Source organism: Pongo pygmaeus, chromosome 5, assembly GCF_028885625.2.
Source record: "Pongo pygmaeus isolate AG05252 chromosome 5, NHGRI_mPonPyg2-v2.0_pri, whole genome shotgun sequence".
NCBI classification, from domain to species: Eukaryota; Metazoa; Chordata; class Mammalia; order Primates; family Hominidae; genus Pongo; species Pongo pygmaeus.
In genome coordinates, this window is record NC_072378.2 from 8,455,955 (window position 1) to 8,473,760 (window position 17,806).

The 17,806-nt window shown below is 35.9% G+C and overlaps 1 long non-coding RNA gene across 1 annotated transcript; it reads right to left on the minus strand.

The window, feature by feature from the left end:
• Window positions 1-865: 865 nt before the first annotated feature.
• LOC134739687 (uncharacterized) lies at window positions 866-16,998 on the minus strand. Its single transcript, XR_010126570.1, has 4 exons — window positions 16,760-16,998; window positions 16,062-16,211; window positions 11,585-11,648; window positions 866-1,212 (listed from the first exon to the last, which is right to left on the minus strand). It is a non-coding gene; the product is annotated as an uncharacterized LOC134739687 (long non-coding RNA).
• Between the last annotated feature and the right edge of the window lie 808 nt (window positions 16,999-17,806).

Sequence of the window (17,806 nt, forward strand, 5' to 3'; positions counted from 1 at the left end):
AGATTACATTATCTTTAAAATAAATTATTCAGTGATCACTGATTGTTTAATTATGCAGACTTGGCCAAAATGTTACCCCTTTAAATGAAAATGCAACCGACACAGGAAAGTAAAGTTAATTGCACATAGGAAGTTTCTTTTTGTTTATTTCTGCTGAAAAATAACCTTGGTGGATTCTGTTACTGGAGATTCAGTTAAACTTTCAAATCAAACTTAGGTTTGTATCAGCAAAACATCTCCCTATAGGCTAATTGCATATATTGTAAGGCAACTTGATCTTTTTTTCATTCTTTAAATTACAACTCATTTATTTAAAGAAATACTTGTCAAAAGAAAGCTTTAAGTAGTGAGTTAAAAAAGCAGTGTTAAATAATTGAATTGACTGTGATAAAATTGCCTTAGTTTAAATAGACTAGTCTATTTAATGAATTGTGCTTTTATAGGGTGAGATAAATCTATGTGAACTCAAGTGGTTCCACCAGAAGCACTGAATTTGGACAGATTAGGAGAAAGTCAAGAAGAGGCATTTATAATAATGCAGTTATATTTTATTTTATTAAAATTACACCCAGTTATGAAACAGTGTTTTCTGCCAGGTTAATAATAAACTTAAAATATTATCAAGAACCTTACACATATTGAACAATTCAGATCCCCTGAAGAGGAAGTAACTATATTTGTTCTTTTTCTCAAGTAGAAATCATAACTTGAGGCTTAATTAGAAACACAGCATTTAATTTCCAATTTTTAGGAAAAGATTCAACTTACAAACCTTCAACATTGGATGAAATTATTTTGGCAATGAGACTGCAGCAGGAAATTAATTTCATATTTTAAAGTAAATTTGGCAGGTTTACTTTCCTGTTTAGTGTTGAAAAGGGTTTTTATAACATACTATTAAGCTACCATGGGGGTCTGCCTGTGTAGCAATACTTGGTTATCACTTCAAAAGGCAAACTTAGCTGGAACGTTTTTGTAGCTCTTGATTACACTTCTTGTGTTGTTAAGTGTTGAAATACATTTTATGTGCTTAAAAACAGAGAAGTAACTTGAGACAGAAAAAAAAAACAAACGAAGACAAGTACAAACACAAGGATCTGTTCTCATCAAAAAAGAATCACAGACTAAGACTGTGGATCATGTAGAAGGTTGGCAGTCATTTTCACATTGGTTGAATAGTGAAAACCAAATTCTTTGTTACATAGGTCAAGGCTGAAAGAAAGAAGTAGAAGATAGTATCAGTTCGCACATACCAATGGACCATTCCACTGTTTAAGAGTTGTCTCTTCTTTTGATCTGACTCATGAAATTCCTATTTTAGTACTTACTATCTGAGAAGTAGCTTCTTAACTTAAGGCAAAATTCTTTTCAACACACACACACACACACACACACACGGAGACTTCCTGCTTGGTATTTTATGTTCTTAACTTTGAGGAGCTTCTAATGGTTACAGCGAAAAAATAGGAAATCAAATTCAAGTTCAAAATATGTAACAGAGATATTTAAATCCTGATTTTAAAGTAATGATTTAGTTTATCTTAGCAAGAAAATGGAATGTGGATATAAATTGAATAATTCCAGGACCTTCCTAATCCTGATGTTCTTTGGTATTAGAATGTTTCAATTAGACTTTTTTGGCAACTAAGCTTTTTCTTATTATAAAAGTTACACATGCTTGCTGTAGAAACTTAGAAGAGAAAAAAGTAAATAATACCCATAACTTCATTCATTCAGCAACAATTTATTGAATGCCTAATAGATGAAATACACATTTCATACCTTTATGGAGTTTTTGGTCTATTAGAGATAACAGATACTAAACAGATTGCCACAAAATCACTAAATGATTAAAATAGATTTAAATGCTGTGAAAACTGGATCCAGAGTTCTTTGAGGATATCTAATAATGAGACTTATTCTAAACTGGGGAGAGGGTTGGGCTCCTGTGAGGATGTGTTTTAATGTGAGGTCTGAAGGAGAGTCAGGGAGAGAGGTGGTAGGGATGGTGAATGGAAGAAGAACATTCTGGTTGCAAGGAACTGCAAATGGCCAGGCCCCAAGGCTGCAAGACCACTGGTATATTTCAGGAACAGAGCACAAATAAGTGGACAGTAGTGAGCAAAAAGGAAAGTAGCAAATAATAAGTTGGAATGAGAGGAACTAGATAGTCATATGGGACGTTTAATATAGGAAGGAGCTCATGCTGTATTCTAAGAACAAACAGAAATAAAGAATTCTAACATTTTGTATCAACTAGGTTCCTCTTGCTTGTTCTTTTTCAGTGTTTTAAGAAGATCAGATGTTAAATGCTATGTGAGGATCAGACTATGTGAGAAGATGATTTTTTTCATATACTTAGTAATGCATCATTCTATATTTATTAAATGTTTTTCCACAACATTTTTTTTGTGGTTAATTACTTTCATTACATAGATTTTTTATAGTTTACTTAGCCACACTCTTATTTTGTACCTTTGGATTTTTTTAAAAAGCTATAATTACCAATGATGTGATGGACATCTCCTTGTAGACAAATATTTTCAACATCCATGATTGTTTCCTTAGGAAACATTTACACATCACAGACAGGATCTCTCTGATAGAGAGATAAGGGTATTTGAAAGCTTTTAGTATGCATAGCCAAATCGCCTTCCAGAAAGGCTGGTGCAATTATTTCCATGGTAGTGTAGACGACCATCTGTAATAAATCCAGTTTTTGAGCCTAAATTACAGAGATAATGGGGGGCGAGGGGAGAATTTCAGATTCTAAAATATGACCTTGAATAGTTATTGACAAAACTGAAATCTACTTAAAGATTCTTATTTGATGATGGAATTTGTGCCATGTGACTGGAAATCTATAAAATTTCTGTCTTCCTATTTGGTTTTAAATTAAGAATGACATTGTTTCCCTATGATATCATTGTGCAATGATCATGAAAATGTATTGTCAGCTTCAAGGTTTATGGGTAATGTGTAGTTTTTAAAATTTGTATAGAGAGTTAAAAAAATGAATGTACATAGTAAAGAGACAATATAGGGACTCTAAAACTTAAAATTTGAATTTGGGGCAAATTATTGAAATTAACAATCATCTTTGAGACTGTGTCTAGACACACAAAAGATAGTAGAAATAAATGCAAAAACAAAAGGGTGTCAAGATAAATGAGAACAATGTCTTTAACTCAGTATGGTTAAGTCTAGTCTTAAATGTTCCAAAGCTATTTTTAAGCAATTGCTTTAAATTTGCAACACTAGTACTGATAGGCTGTCACTAGGTGTTTTTCTCACTAATCTCAGCTGTGACTCTTGGCAATATACCCCAGCTTTGATCTGCCGCTGGCTCTTTGGCTTCTAGTTCCAAATACTATTCTCTCTAGCTTTTACTCATTGCTTTCCTTAATGGATTTTGGCTTCTCTTGACTTTCTGGATTTTCTTACTTTGTATGACCTCTGATGGGCAGACCCCTCTTCCCCAAATGCTCCATCTCACCCTGCTATGGCTCCTTGGAAGACATGGCCCTGGCAGTCATTGCTGGGACAGCCTTGGCTATACCATCCTTGAGTTGGGGCAGATATTTGGAAAATTAAAGTGTATAGTTTCTTAAAGGGTTCACATAATTATTGAAAGTTCCCAATAAATCATCACATATTTATGGTAATTTTCTTTTGTGCAAATTGGGCAAAAAAATTAATAAAAGGCACCCTTCCTATCTCTCAAACGTGTAAATCTGTGGGTATAATGAGATGCAACTTTCATCTAATGAATTCATGTTTTACTTGAATCACTAAATGGAGATGCAGTATTTTATAATGCAATTATCCTGAGAGTAGATATACACATTGCAATGATGCAACCATTCTTCCAACTGTATATAGAATTCCTCTTTTTGGAGAAATGGGAGTAGGCATGGTAAACTTTGTGAAATGTGAGCTCTATTCCCTACTGTTGCCTCTTTCTCTTATAATCATGCTGACTTGTATGCTGCTGACATGCATAATTTAGTGCTAAATTAAGTGGCTAATTCAGCAAAGGCTCTAGGAGTTCAAGGAAGGAAGGGTGCTCAATGTGCTCTAAGAAACTCAAGGAAAGTTTCTTAGAGAAGATGGGCCTTGAAAAATAAATTTTAAGTAAGTGGAAAGAAGTCAGGGTTCCGATGAAGAAAATCATTTTGGCAAAATGAAAGAAATGAGGTTTTTCAGAGTTGCTATACTTTGTGCTATGATGATTGACAAAGTGTACTTTTCTACATACATTAAATTAATACACACAACTGACCCACCTTTGCTGAGCTATTTACTTTTTAACTGTATTTTTTAATAATGATAATGCTTTTACTTTCTCCGCCTTTTTTATTCTAGGAACATGTGAGGCTCATATTGAAAAATTATTTTTTCTATGCTAAGCAAATTAAATGGAGCAAATAGTTATATAATTTTCCCATTTCTTCAACTTTTTGGTTTTCTTGTTTGCTTTCTTTTTCCTCTCCCTTGCGTATTTACAATCAAATATTTATCAACTTTTTTGTTGAACGTTCTTCTTCTATTTTATTTCATGTTTTTCTTGTTTTGGATCCAATGACTTCAAATATGGAATATGATAATCCTCTTTCAACTGATCTCTCTTGATAGCATCTCACCTCTCTCCAGTTTACGCTAGGCATCACAGTAATTAACATATTTTTAAAATACTGCTTTTATTTTAAGTCATCTCCCCGACCAAAATTCCTGTATTCATTTTCTACAACCTGAAATTTGGAGTAGCCCAAATGCATCTCCCACTAGTGCTCTCCAAGATTCCTCTGACCCAAATATTGTTCATCAAAAGCTCACTGGTAAAATTACATTATTTTTGGCCCCATTCCCCAATGTGAATTACTTCTACATCTCTCTTTTCAGTTCATCATGCCCAGTTCAAAATTTACCCCTTTCCTCAATAAACTAAGGGTGCTGTGTAGATCCTGCATCTTGGTTGACTCCTTTTGTGATTAATCTTTTTCACAGGACCCTCTTCCATTATTTTTAAAGTTGAATAAAAAGCTCCTGTGGCACTTACAATCTATCTTGTATTGTTACTTAAACTTCTTCATGTATTTGGTTGTTTCAACTAAAAGATAACCTCTTTGAAGACAGAGACTGTAGTTCTAGTCAAGAATGGTGTTTTTCCACATTATAGGACTTATGACATTCATGACGTCAGTGGTGATAAACATCTCTACATGACTACAGTCTGAAGAAAAATTAAACCATTGGTAAAGAAATTAGGAAGCCCTAGTCTATACTCTGTTTCTTAGGTACCCCTTAAAGGTCTTGTGCTTTAGTGGTAATAGAAAAAAAAAGGAGGAGGGTGAGAAGGGGCATCTACTTTGTATACTCTAGATGGCTAAATTGTCAGCATTTCTTGGGGAAGTCCAAACTGTTTAACTGTTGTCATCCATCCTCATTTCTTCAGTGGCATTTCAGAAGTTAATAACAAAAACTACCACTACCACCCCATGGTCTCTATGTGCCAGGCTTTATACCTCGTGTTTTGCATGCATTATCTCATTTAGTATTCATGCTCTGCCTGTAAGACAGACATTATTATCCTTTTGCTGAGGAGGAACTGGAAACTTTTAGACCGATACCACCCAGTAAGTCCACAGTAAGGCTAAGATTTTTAACTCAGTTTGGAGCTGGGTTAAACACTTTTATACCTTCCTCAGATTTCCTCAAATTTCTGTTATCAAGTGGATTACTAAATAACCCAAGATAGAATCCAAGAATTTCTAAAAAGCTGAGTGAAGGAGTATCATGTGGATGATAAGCAGAAAGAGAAGGATGAAAGAATCGTTTTCCTTTTAAGAGGAAGCATCATTCCTTGATTACAGAAGGTGCTAGGAGGTAGATGAAAAAGCAAGGTAAGTATTTGTTCTGACCCGGTGAAAGATTGAAAGGTAACAGGGCTTTTATAGGTAGACATGACATTTGCTGGTTCTTGATCTCCTAATTCCAAAACGAAATAGTTATTAGTTTCCTGCTCCTAGCCACAAGATTATTGATTTCTATGAAAGATATGAGAAGACCCTGGGAATGGAATGCAGGAGATTAGAAATGGAACCATATGAAAGGATAAGCCATTTTAGAAAACTGATAAAACCAAAAGATTTTTATTATCCTGCTTCTTCTTATTCTGTCACCATGAACTTTTTCCCCCCTGTAAAGGAATCTATCTTCCCAAGTGGGCAAAAATAATTTTTAAAAAGATAAGCCTGAAAAAATTAATTTAAACTTAGCCATATTAGGGTAGCATTAAGGCACTCCCGGGTACATTTTATTGGTCCATTAATATAGGGCCGAGTGGTTGAATACACCTAAGGCATGTACTGTATTAATGAACCAATAAAACATGCCCTGGAGTGTCTTAATGATATATTACAACCATTTCTATTACATACATAAATGCACCATTTGCTGGCTGTCTTGCATAGTTTTAAAGAAAATCTTCAATTAACCAAAAATATTGCATCAAGAACTCTTACCCACAATAAAAAAGAGCAACAAAGAATCCTGTAATTAACTTACCGGGCTAGTTACTCATGAGGTGATTCTGGATTGATTTAATCTTTGGTGCTTTTTCACTGTAAATACTTTGGAAGAACTGGTTATTTGGATTTAAAAATGGATACTTTCAGGAAAAGAAACAGATGAAAGCTGACAGAATTCATACTGATCTCCTTCCTTACTTAAAATATCCAACTGTGGTTGGTGGTTATAACATTAAATAGGTATTAATGACTGGATTCAAATAGTAACTCTCTGTGCCTACATTAGAATGATATATTTTAGGCATGTGGGGACATTTTCTACAGTGATAAGGAATGCCACACACTCATGTACGCAAGGGTTGAGACCAACACTTGGGATCTTGTAAAAATGTCTTCTCCTAACCAACATTGTGTTCCACTTTTATTTATAAACTCAGCATTGACCCTGCTGTCTTTTGACTGGAGTCATATAAATTGATGCATTGCTACGAGTAGGAGAAGCTGGAGGACCACATGGAGAGAGGAGAGATAATGATGATAATAGATATCATTTATTGAATGATTATTATACATCATACAATGCTCTAATTATTTTTACATTTATTATCTCCTTTAATCTTTGCAACAACCCTATGAGGGAGATACTATTATACTTATTTTATAGATGAGGTATCCAAGGTAAAAGTAGAAACTTTTCCAAAGTGCTGGACTTTGGGATTGAATGCACTCTCTGAATCCAAAGCCCATACTCAAGTGGGTAAAGCTTGGGATGGCCAGTAGGAGAGAAGCAGAGAGAACCATTAGGTTTATCCTCTAGATAGGGAAGAAGTCCTTTCTAAACTCTATCTACCAACGTATTGCATTGTACACTTCATTCTTCTCCTCCACTTCCTCCTTACAGAGGCACATAAATAGAGGAGAGAGAGAGATAGTGGACATGAAGGGGCCTCATAGCAGAGTCTTAAAAGATGCAAAGTGACTTCCATGAAGCAATGATCTAAGACCCAATGAGAGTGGGCACATGGTGATGTGGTTAGATACCAATGGCCAGAAACAGGTAAAATGTGAATGCCTTATCATCTGATTATGGAGACAGAAGATGACATCCTCCCATTCTCACTGAGGATGGCACTTCAGTAGCACCAAATAGACTCCTTGAAACTAAGGTGACAGCCCTTGGATAATGAGTGAGTAGAGAACATCATCAAGCTAGTCACAGACTGAGGAAATACTGCACTGACTAAATTTGACTACTGAATAGAATGGAGGCTCAAGACAGAAATGAATTGTAAAAGAAGATAAAGTAAAAATTATTTATACACATATTTGAAACCTTAGATTTATGTCCTGAGTTGTTTTATTCATAAACTTTTTAAGTGTTACAGATTTGCATCCTAAGAGAACCTGACCATGAAATGTTTACAAAGGCTATTGAAGTGACAGCAGTTATTGTTGGTTTTAGGGTCATGAGTTAGGTGTCAAATCGTAAAAAACTGGCCCTTTTGAGGAATTGCATTTTATTTTGATTTTTTCTTCAAGATCTATAACATAGTAGGAAATTCATTATTTTGTAAACTTATTCTGTACCAATTTCTCCAGCTGAATTTTACAAGCCTAGAAAACAGTTGCTGAAAGGTCTTTGATGCCTCCACTTGATTTTTACTCATGGTTCATATTGGCCTTGCACATTTTGTAGTCAATGATACAATTCATTTTGGCCTTATTTACTGAAGGGCTTGGCTCTGATGTTGAAAGTTATACTGCAATATTGTTTACTCAACCTTTAGAAGGTAGGAAAGTTGTTAAACATAAGCCCTAGTGCATTTTTAAAATTCTGAAAAAACACAATTTTACCACAATATCTTTAAAAATCTCACATACGCTATTTACAGATAACTTTCCCTTCTTTATTTCAGTTATTTTTTAAGACCGTTAGATTGGTGTTATTTATGGTGAAGTGGTAATTTAATACCAGATAGTAAATTAATTATGTGATTTCAGTGGGCTGATAATGACATCATGCAATTCCTCTGTGTCTCTTAAGTGACTCACCTGCTGGCTTATGTTCAATGTAGGAACCAGGTCATCGGCTCTTCTGTAAAGCTGACCAAGCAAGTCATCACAATGTGATGTAAATAAATATATATAAATCAACCAGCACCAACATGTGAGGGGTACTAGTAATGGCTGGACATTTGCAGTGAGTAATTAGTGGACATATAATTCTACTGCTCTTTAAAAAAATTGAATGCTGCTTTTGCTGATGAAGGCTTCTTTGCTGACTACATTAACAGCAACCTAAATGTGTATAGTGCTTTAACAATTTTTGAAGCACTTTCGCAGGTGATATTATCTTGTGGAATACTTCCCCACAATCCTATGACACAATTGTGAACCATATTGTCCTCATTTTCAGATGAGGAATTGTTACTCAGAGAGTTTAAGTGTTTCTCTTGAAGCAATTGACCTGCTAAATGGCACAGTGCATTAGAACCAGGTCTTCTTGGAATCATGTTCTTCTTCTTTTCCCCATAAGACTTGAACATCAACAGGTCAGGGCACTAAAGCTAAATAAAACTGAATGTTATTAAACTGACAATATTCTACTCTTTCTAGCTCGTTACAGTTTCATATGACTCAACCTAATAGTAAAATAGAGGCTTTGGGTATCCTTGGTCAGAAAATCTGAGAATTTTAGTTGAAGTAAATGAAGGAAGACCAAGCAGGCAGGGACTATGGCCATGGATGCAGAGTCCAAGCTGGATGTACATGGATACTGACAGGAAAACAGATAAAGTGAGAGCTGTTTAAAATGTGAACCACATCTTTGTTTTGGGAATAGATATTTGCTTTTAATTTTGCATAGCACCATGGGATAAGCTCGAAATGCTTCCGAGTGAATGACTTTTATAGATTAGAGATTTAACTGAATCTAAAAGCAAAATAGATCTATGATTTGGAGATCAGATGAGATTTTTAGCCTGATTTATTTAGAAAATTTTGTATGTTTGGGACTCTTATCTAGTAAATTTTGACTATACCTTCATTAAATAAAATAGTGTAATATAGGTGTCAATTCACATCAACAAAAGTGAGAGGCTGTCGTGAGACACAAAGAAAAACATGGTTGTCATGTCAAAAGGCTTCAGTTTAACACCAAATTCTCCTGTATGATTTGGACAAGTAATTGAACCCCGTGCAGATTAATTTTCTTAATTAAAAAATGGTGATAACAATACCTGCCTCATAGAGATGTTGTGAGGATTAACCTGTGGATTACTGGAGTTAGTAACCCTGGATGGATTTTAGGACATCAATGAACCCTCCAACATTGCATTCACAAAATTCTGGTGAGAATGTTCATTATTGTCATCAGATCCTTAAAAGTCTCCACAAATTGCAAAAGGCTAAGAACTACCAACATATATGAAAAGGATTTGAAATTGTGAAATGCTACATAAATGTTAGAAATCAAGGATAAAGAAGCACTATCCAGGAAAGGAAAACAAACAGTAATTTTTAGGGAGATAGAATGTTTATCTGTCTCCAACAAACTTGGATTGGACTTCTAGGAGATAATTTGATAAGTCAAATGTACATAAAACATAAATTACCTCTAATGGCAAAATCACTTTTATTTGTAGTAATTTTAAATATAGGCTTGTTAAACTGTGCTTTTGAACATACTTCATAGATGATAATCTGTAATTTACTAGTTTCTCTTTTTAAAATTTTAATGTATGTATTTGAGATCCTTTTATGATTTTTTTTTTAGGTGATGTCGTTGAACTCTTAAGTGAGAGATGAAACAAGTAACTTTCTGGGGTTCCAAGTAGGTAAGTAACCTGTTCATTTCTTAACTAGCTAAATGAATTGCTTTATTAAGATACTGACGGTATGTCAGGCCTATCAAGATCCAGTATCTGGAATCACTAATCAACTCTCTATGAACATTATTTTTATGAAGATTTTTCTTTCTGCACACTAAACAAAAATAAACTCAACCTGGGGGAAGATGCGTGGAGGTAATGTGAGGAGGAAGGAATAATATCAAAGACCTTGCTTTCTCAAAGTTCCCTAAAGTACGAAAGAATCAGTACTGCAGTTTTAAAATAGGCTGGGGTTGGACAGAGGAGCAACAAATTGTAATTTAGGAGTGCCATTGCTTTCTCAGACATAAAGGCATTATTGTCTGGGGGAAAGAGTTCTATTGTATAAATACTGTTGAGAGGATAGTGGAATTTAGATCTCCAGCCTCTTCCCTGGTTTTGGCAAGATTGAATGGAGAGGAAACCACAGTCGTTCAGGAAGAACGCTATGTGAACAATGTCATGTTTTATTGGTAAAATGAGTAAACCAGGCAGTACAGGCTGTAAAAACGTATCAGTTGGTGTTATGGCAGGAAACAGATGGCTCATTCCAATAGAGTAATTCAAAGAATATCCAATAAAGGGGCTACTTACAAAGGTGTAGATAGGAAACAGGTGAGCCGTGAGATAGAGTGTATCCAAGACTAGTAACACAGGGTCTATTTCTAACCCTACGCTTGAAGGGGTGAGTTACCTGGAAAGAGAGGCTCCTACGGAGGGGCCACCTTGAGAAGAGCCGTGGTCGTCACAGAGGGAAATGGGAACTTGTGAGCTAAGGGAATATAAATACTCCTTCCTCATTCACTTCCTCCCTCTGATCTTCTGCCAGATCTCTCTAATAATAGAATCCAATCTGGAGCCAGAGGGCAAGAAATCTAATGGACTGATTCTTTAGACTGGCCTCCTGCAGCTGACTAGGGTGAAGAGTGTGATCTGGAGGAAAAAACAACTCCCCACATTTAGTGGTTTACAGTCCCAAAGGCCTACTTCTCACTCATGCTAAATTTCTGGCATGGATCAGTAGGGAGTGTTTCCATGTGTCCTCACTCTAGAACTTCAGAAATGGAGCAGACATTTCTTCAGAATATAACCAATTGTTTTGATAGAGGGAAATAGAATTTGGGGTAGTCTCAAGCCAGCGATTACGTATTTTGGTCTTAAATAATTTATGTCATTTGTACTTACCCAGAACTAGTTCAGGGTCCTGTGCAAGCTTCAGGGAGCCAGAAAGTTGAACTCTACCAGGTGCCTGAATGAGAAGGGGATGTGATAAAACTGAGCAGTGTGAATAACCACCATGGGTAACTTTTCTGTTCAAAGCATGCTGGTCCCTAAATTAAATTAAAGCTGGGATATGGATTGGCAGAATAATTAAGGCAGAATTTAATTTACAAACAACTTCTGAACAACTTGCATGATATTCAACAGAGCCTATATGTAGATTATGCAAAAACTTTTCTTTTTTTTTTTTTGAGACAGAGTTTTACTCTGTCACTCAGGCTGGAGTGCAGTGGCATGATCTCAGCTCACTGCAATCTCTGCCTCCTGGGTTCAAGCAATTCTCATGCCTCCCAAGTAGCTGGGATTACAGGTGCCCGCCACCGTGCCAGCTAATTTTTGTATTTTTAGTAGAGAGAGGGTTTTGCCATGTTGGCCAGGCTGGTCTCGAACTCCTGATATCAGGTGATCCATCCACCTTGGCCTCCCAAAGTGCTAGGATTACAGGTGTGAGCCACCACACCTGGCTTATATCAGAACTTTAACAAAGCCAAATCCATACAGTTGACTGGAAAGAAAGCATGGAAGAATTTTCTGAACATTGTTAGGATCAAAATATTAATATTTACATTAAAAAAAGCTTTTTTTTTAAAGTGCATGGTATGGTACTAAGCCTTTAGTCAAGGAAATTTAAACAAAATTATCCCTGCCCTGTAGGAGTTTATAATCTAAAACAGACAGTATTGATCTAAAGACATGCAATTGGTTCTCTATTATTCGCAGGAACATTATCTGCTCTTAAATTGATCTGTGGCAATTTTTAGAATGATTAAGTTATATATTACTCAGTATAAAACTTAACTATATTCTTCTTCCTCCAGTAGTATTACTATTTGTAAATGGACTATAAAGAAAATTAAGAATATCTAGCACCTTTGGAAATGCATGTAATTTATGCACAAGTGGGATAATGTCACATACTATATAGGTGCAAATTTAGAACTGATTGCACTATAGGGAGATGACAGCCTCATCTATGCTTAGAAAAAAGTTGTTTTGTTATAAGTTGTTTTAGAAGCTGAATATTGGGTTTTATTCTGGATATAAAGCATGCCATTAGTTTGCTAATATCTTCATAGTGAGAAAACTTTCATCTAAATACTGAAAGGTAAAAAGTATTGGGAATAAATCCTAAATATTAACTGATAATGTTTCCTGAATACCCTGAGGAATGCTGATGGGACAGAAGTTTCAGATATTTTAAGCTCAGCAGCTTCTACCTATGAGTGCTTTCTCTGACAAATTGCATGGTGGAGAGAGCACATGCTGCCCACATCACCTGCGTCCTTACCATTTTCATACAATCCGGTTTGACTTCCAATTGCTGATGACTGTGTCTCTGGCCAGTGGGACCTGCAGCAGTCTGAGAGTACTGGAGGAAAGAGTGCCAACAAGGAGCAGCCCTCAATTACAGACCCAGAAGATTAGTTCTGTGGGTCCCAGTGGATGAACCAACACGGAGGAGGAGCACCACGTTGAGCGTCCATCTTACAGTTTCCCAGGGCACAAAGTTATAGTCACCTGAGGGGCAACTTGCTTGACAAAGTAGCTTTTCCTGACTTCCTTCCTATCTTTACCTCACTCCCCGACTCTCTAACCAGTGTTTCTTGGGATCAATTTCCAAATAAACTACGTGAATTCAAATCTTTTTCTTTGGGTATGATGTTGAGGAAGTAAAACTAACACGGTGGGCTATTTCCCTAGCTACAGGCCTCCTTTTTCTTGTACTATATTATGGGACCTGAAAAAATACATAATTCAGAGGTAGTGGCAGCACGAAGTTCCTTGCGTAAGTACTTTTGGTAGATAAAGATGAAATAGGTGTAGACAAGCAAGGTTGCCTACAGCAGTTTAATGGAGACTTTGATTACAAAGTCTTGTACTAAAAATGATGTGAAAATACTGTAGAATCTTGTCTCAGAAATTCCTGATATTAGACATAACTTAAAGCATTAAAAAGTCAAACTGTTGAGTATCTGTTGGAAGTAAGCTAAAGATAAAATATATTTAAGAGTTATCCATAATATTTGCATGTGTGTATATATGTGTGTGTATATATATGTAATATTTTTGCAAAATATTTCATACTTTACTATAACCTGTTAATATGCAAAGTTACCAATTATTTATTAGATTACTAGATTAGTTGCAAATTTTCTGCCTCCTCTACTCCAGCTACATGGGTGGTGTCACCAGGACAGGATAATGGAATAAATACCTCAGGCAGAAAACAGAAAATTGCAATGTATGCAGTAGTCACTGGTCCATGGTAGTGATGAAATCCTGTGGACAGCTGTTATGTGGTCTTGTCAGTGAGAGAAGTGCCATGGTCAGAACTTGATTCTATTCTCAGGGAGGAATTTTCCCGTCCATTGTTCTGTGGGGTCCCTGCTTCTGCCATCTGGGAAGCTTTGCTTGTCTATTTTTTTTTTCTTTTTTTTAAATTTTATTATTATTATACTTTAAGTTTTAGGGCACATGTGCACAACGTGCAGATTTGTTACATATGTATACATGTGCCATGTTGGTGTGCTGCACCCATTAACTCGTCATTTAGCATTAGGTAAATTTGCCGTGGCCGCAATGGCAGTTGAGGGCTGGCTCTATAGGTTTTGCTGCCTGCCTCCTGCCTGTATGAGTTGGGTGGCCTAAGAGTTGCTTCAAGGCTCAGCCAAAAGCTTTTACGTCCTAGCTCATGGTTGTTTTTGCAATATAATTTTCTTTAAAATTAATAAGACTTTCATCTCTTCCAGGCACAGGAAGACAAATGTTGCATGTTCTCACTTATATGTAGGAGCTAAAACAAATTGATCTCATGGAAGTAGTGAATAGAATGGTGGCTACCAGAGGCTGGGAAGGGTAGTGGGGGTAAGGGGATAAAGTTACAAAATACAGTTAGATAGAGGGAATAACATCTAGTGTTTGGTAGCACAATAGGGCTACTATAGTTAAAAATAATTTATGACACATTTCAAAATAACTAGAAGAATAAATGTGGGATGTTTTCAGCACAAAGAAATGACAAATGTTTGTAGTAATTGGTGACGAATACCCTCAATTACCATTATGCATTGATCATTATACATTGTATGCTTGTATCAAAATATCACATGTACCCCATAAATGTGTAACTATTACGTATCCATAAAAATTAAAAAATTAAAAATAGAAAGCATCTAATAGACTTCCATCTCTTTGCTTACAATCAGTTCAATATGCCAGCTACCATACCCACAATTCTTTCTTAGACATAATTCTTAAAGTAGTATTATCTGTTTTTCTTCTCATCACCATTTATTTCTTTTTCAACTCAGTGACATCTACCCCAAGGCCATGAGGCTTGGGTTGAAGGCCTGGTTCAATCTGAATTTTGTCACATAATTATATCTTAAAACTGTTCATTATTCAATCTCAAAAATTATGTATTAATGTTTGAGGTAAGCATTCCCAACTGTTGAGGCTTAAAATTTCTGGATGCTTTCTTATTCCCTTTCATTTTTATTTGTACTTTGGATAATTCCTTCTTGTGGTCATTTCTTCTTCTAATATCTTGCCAAATAAAGCTAGTAACATCTAATGCATGCTCACATAATTCTATTTTACAATATCTTTTGCTACAGCCACAGGCTAGGGAGGTTAGTGGCCTGCCTCCAAAGGTATCGTGGGCATCATTGTTACTGAAAATTTTGCCTCTGCTTAACTTGGGGTTTCATTTTTCCAGCCTCTGATATTAGTTTCCTAGTTATCTTCTGCCAGTGCCACCAATTTTAAGGTTTTGTTTTTGTTAGTGTTCATTCTTGGTACTAATTTCTATTTTAGTTAAGATAACACCAATTAAAGCATCAGATAAACCTTGAAATTTAAGTGGCTTAACATGTTAAGATGTTTGTTTCTTGCTCATGTAAAACTCAATAGAGGGGCTGGGGTTCTATTCTATGCATTCATTTAGCAACCCAAATTAGCAAAACTGTTGTATTCAACGGACAGTTTTTAAGGCACCAACATCCAGCCAGCAGATAGAACCCTTAGCTTCTTCTGACCCTTCTCTCCACCTGTGCTGACATCTTAGGTGTCCTCTGGCTTTCAATATCATCTCTTTGCTGACAAATCCCCAAAAATCTTCTTTTATCGAACTCCACCTAGCCCCTGGATTTGTGTATGTAATTTCTTATACAACAACTCCACTTGGATGTCATTAACTTCATATATTTGAAACCAAATGTTGATTTTTTCCCCCTAAAATTGCCACCCCTTAACAATATCAATCTTAATATTTGGGACTGTGATTTACCAGTTATTCAGGGTACAAACCTGAAAGTATTTTTTGAATTTTTTTAGTCTCATATAATACATAGAATCAATAAAGAAATCCTTTCAGTGATACCTTCAAAAACATGTAGAATCCAGTCATTTCTCATAGCTCCATAGCCATCAGATTTTACTTGTTGTAGTGTAGTCATGATCTAACAGGTCTTCTTGTTTTCACTCCTGCCCTCTTAGAATGCATTTACCACACATGAGCCAGAGTAATATTCTACAAAATAAAGAGACTACATTGACCTTCTATGTATAAAACTCTGCAAAAACCAAAGATTTTCCCTGATCATTTATTTAAAGTACTTCATAGCATTTGTCATTATCTGACATTTCAGCCATTATGTTATACATTTTTTTTGTTTAATTTTCTGTCTTCTCCACGAAGAATGAATATCTATGTCATAGATTTTTCTTTACTCATGGCTGTCTTTATAACACCCAGGATGGTGCTTGCCACATGGGAGATGTTCTAGTAGTTTTGAATGAATAAATAAATGAATGAGCTACCTTTTATATCTATTTTTTTGGTGCCTTAGTCTTTTTGTATCTATTTGTATGACTTTTTTATATTAACCATATGTAACCATTATCTCATTAGTATTAAATGAATTTCTAAATTTGCCCTTTAGTTTACATGTCTAGCTATCCAGCTAGCTATCTAGCAATATAATAGTAAGTAATTTCTTCTTCACAATATTTTCCATTATTCTTCACCTTAGAAATCCCTCCTCTCTCATGAGCCTGGTTATATTCTCATATACTCACCTAGTGTCTTCTAATTCGTAGTTTAATTTTAGAGGAGCACGGTGACCAGTCTTCATCCAGATCTATTCTAGTAAGTGTGCTGCCAAAGCGAGCACCATCCAGATCTATTGTAGGATTCACAGTAAATTCTCCAGATCACAGAACTTACCTTCAGCAATACTGCTTGCTTGAAGGTTTCTAAAAAGGCTTGCACTATGAATGCTTTTTACGGGAAGTAGGCAGGCCAGATCTCTTTCTCCCAGGGATCTCCAAAGTGGTACCAGGGGTGCTGCCTAGTGGCCAAATTCCTTCCTTCTTTGCCCGACTTCCTAACTGAAGGGAAGGAGACTTTCCAGAGCTGACAGTATACTTTTCTTTCATTCAGCAGTTGCCAGACATAGTAGGAAACATATGATGTCTAAGTCATGTTCCTGGATTTTATGGAGTAAGTTGAACACTGTATTTTTAAGGAAAGTCTAGGAAAAAAAAATTTCCTTTTTTGAAATTCCACCAGATTAATTGATATTTTAAAGCTGGTGGTCCTGGTAGGGGTGTGTGCATGTGTGTGTGTGTGTGTGGGGGGGGGGGGGGGGGGGGCTCTGCTTGTAGTTTTGCAGATTGAAGGATTTTGGAGAAACCATTTATCTCACAGTCATCAAATATTTATATAGTTATTGCAAAAATTTTCCAGCACATGACAATAAAGTGTCTTGTCTTTTGTCTTACGCTTGACCTACGTGAAGTCACCATGTGGGCTAGCTGTGGGGTTCTATTGGGTTGGGTGTGGGGAAGGAGGAGAGAAAGAAAGCGGGAGTGATAGGCAGTTGGAGATTGAGGAGGGCAAGAGAGATTTGCTTTTCTGGGGATTTGAGGTTGTCCTGGGTATGCAAGAGGATGGAGAAATCAGACTTAAGGCATCTTGTGGAATTGTGCTAGAAAGGAGAGGAGATCAAGCCTTGATTAAATTGAAACAGCAGAAACCAAAGCCTTTTTTGTAAGATTTTACTCTACTTAACTTTCATAGTATTTCAAGTCTTGAAAAATAACATTTTCTAAAATGTGATAGAT